Source organism: Coptis chinensis, chromosome 7 (genome assembly GCF_015680905.1).
Source record: "Coptis chinensis isolate HL-2020 chromosome 7, ASM1568090v1, whole genome shotgun sequence".
NCBI lineage: Eukaryota > Viridiplantae > Streptophyta > Magnoliopsida > Ranunculales > Ranunculaceae > Coptis > Coptis chinensis.
Genome location: NC_141462.1, coordinates 21,997,604 through 22,000,673, shown reverse-complemented (window position 1 = coordinate 22,000,673; position 3,070 = coordinate 21,997,604). Strand labels below are relative to the sequence as shown.

Here is a 3,070-nt window from a genome sequence, read left to right as displayed (position 1 = left end):
AGTGAATGAGATGTTGGAAGGGAAGGCAATTGTGAGGGAGACTGATATGCCTGAGGCAATGCAGAGCCATGTACTAGAGTTGGCTTACCAAGCTCTTGACCTACACGAAGTCTCCGATTACAAATCTATTGCTCGCCACATAAAACAGGTTTTCTTTTCCCAGGACTTCTATCCTATTCTACTTTGTTCTGAAATCTCATGTATTCCTTAAATAGTTATTCCTGAAAAATGTTGAGTGCATATATATATAAAAGATTTCCCCCTAAGCTAGTTAGTTTTGAACAGATAGATATCTAGTCCGTTATATGAACTCCACTTATATGTTTCTATGAAAAACAATGAATCAGAAGTTGAGATATTCTCCCCACAATATACATCATCCTTAGAAAAAATTAGCACATATGAAGTTGTCTAGACGCATCGAAATTTGTTTACAATGTTATAAAATTATCCAACAGTCCATAATTTTCAAATTTCAAAACAACTTTTGACAAGATTAAACATTTTCGTTTGGGCTGATTTTTTGTGGAAAGATTCTTTTTTATGAGAAGACTATTTTCACCAAAAATCAACCCTCAATTCATCTTATAAATCCATTTTTTGGTGATGGAGTTCATATAATCTTATAAATCCATTTTTTGTGGTGGAGTTCATATAAGGTAGAGTTTATATAACGGGCTCACTCCGATAGATATACATATATAGCTATTTCTGACCTTTTACCCTTTACTTTTTTTTTTTTCTGAAGCAAGATTTAACATGGCGTTCAAAGGTCTCACACCATGTCGGAAGTTGGAACTTCATTTAGTTTTGCTGGATTATCTGTGCCAAACTAATAGAGTTTACCTAGATACAATGATAAGTGATAACAACAATAATGAAAAGGTCATCTACACTTGCAGTGGACGATAGTATTTCTACTGTATCATTACACGTTCAAGTATTCAAGCCACGTAGAACACACTAATCTGAAAAAAATGAAGTCATGGACACTTTGATATACTATCTCCAAAAGTCTAATTATATTCCTATTATGACGTGGCAAATCAAACCAAAGCAAATAAAACCTCTTTCACAATCCCACGGTTCCCACCCCACTCTTTTCCAAAAGATAATGGTTCAAATCTGTTGATCAATGGCAATATATTTATACGCGGCCTAGTTAAATATACTGACTTGGTGTAGATAATGTTTATGTGATCGATCAATCAATCAGTTATGATTCCAGTAGGAATAATTTATTGTTCAAAATGAGAAAAAAGCAAATTACAGCCTCATTAGCAGATATCTTAACCAGATTGCGAATGGAACAAAAACCTCTGCAAGCAGAAACACATAATAACCCGGCTTGCAATATTTCCTCTCAAGACAATAATCCAACCCTGTCTCCATATAATTTACAGAAATTTATACCGTTCAAATTATGTATTTTCACAGGTTTTGCATGCTATTAAGCTTTCTACTCTCTAGCTAACAATACCTCTGTTTCAAATCAAGCAGAGTTTCGACGAAGTGTATGGGGCTACCTGGCATTGTGTAGCTGGTGTAGACTTTGGCTCTTGCATTACACACATGTGCGGAAGCTTCATCTTCTTTCATGTAGAGATGATGGAATTTCTGATTTTTAAGGATGGTGCAGACTTGACTGAAAGCAAGGAAGAGATGATCGGGGCTATGCAAAAATAGGACGATCAGAACAGTCTGTAATATCTCTGCAATAGTTATACCTTCATTTGAATTCCAAAGGCGTACAACGTACCATACAGTTTTATACTACATGTTTCACTTTTTAATTATGAATACCAGCGAAGCATTTGAAGAATTTACACAATTTCCTTTCAATATGTACTCTGCATTTTGCTCTTGGCTAAGAAATATCCAGGACCAGCAAAGTGGACTCAAGGGTAAATAGCAACATGCTGGGATTGTCATCCATATTGGCCAAGTAATATCAGAACCCATATATTTTTGTTTTTCTCCTACTGAACTCTAAGAACCGATCAAAAAATTCCAGTTGTTGCATGACCAAACACAACAAAGCAACCGGAAAAAATAAACGAAATGATGGAAGAAAAGGAACTTACCGTAAACAAGAAAAGACGCTGTTATTATCCAGATGGTTCCTTGAAGTATCCTAATTTAAGCACATGGCTAGCCGATATAACATTCTTCAGCAGGCTGAGTCATGCAGGAACATTTCACTTTTAAATGTAATATACTTCAAAGGTTTTGGAGGCTTGGGCAATGATATGGTATAGGAAGAGCCGAAGAGGTAACCTGCATCCTGAGGGCTGAATAAAACTATAGAGCAGGATAGATCCAAACCTCAGGATGCAGATTATCACTCATCAACCAATATAATCTCCACATACAGAGAAGAAAAGTAGCAATAGAAAAGTAGCAATTCTAAGAAAGGACTCGCTGTAGATTAATTGGCTGTTGGAACAAATTTATAATAGTTCTAAAAGTAAGAAAGACAATTTTTCAAGTTGATGTTAATAGGGTGTAAAGAGGTGAATAAAGTGATGCCATGATAAGATGCTCAAAAGCACAAATTATTGTTTAGTTTGTTCATCCCCAATCAATGATGGTGTCATGGTGTGGGAACTTGCTTTCCGTAGATTGTCCCCATATTGGTCACAAGTTTAGAATTTAATTGGAGGAATTAATTATTTACTCCTTTGTAATTATGATGAAAACGGTAACGTTACTGTAGTTTTCAGCCTTCGTTTTTGGATCTGTAGCTTGGTCATGACTCATCAAAATGGCCCTCAAACCCTTAGCCGGCCCGCCCCGCCCAGCCCATGGGCATAAAAAGCTCTCAAAATGAGGCCCTTACACATTCGTGGGCTGAGCCTACCCGGCCCTCAAGCCTTTGAGGGGAGAGTAAGGGCCTAGACTTTGAAACTTAAGCCCTCCCTTAAGCCTGGCCCTCATTAGCCCTCAACATTTATTACATATATTTTAATAAATATTTTTACAATATATTTCATTTTAGCATTAATATGCTAAAAATCACTTAAAAGAACGTTTATCTATTAAGTTTGCCAACCTTATAATTTCATTATAA

The 3,070-nt window shown here is 36.0% G+C and overlaps 1 long non-coding RNA gene across 1 annotated transcript; it reads right to left on the bottom strand.

The window, feature by feature from the left end:
- Positions 1-1,002: 1,002 nt before the first annotated feature.
- LOC147486617 (uncharacterized) lies at positions 1,003-2,548 on the bottom strand. Its single transcript, XR_015201336.1, has 2 exons — positions 2,085-2,548; positions 1,003-1,672 (listed from the first exon to the last, which is right to left on the bottom strand). It is a non-coding gene; the product is annotated as an uncharacterized LOC147486617 (long non-coding RNA).
- Between the last annotated feature and the right edge of the window lie 522 nt (positions 2,549-3,070).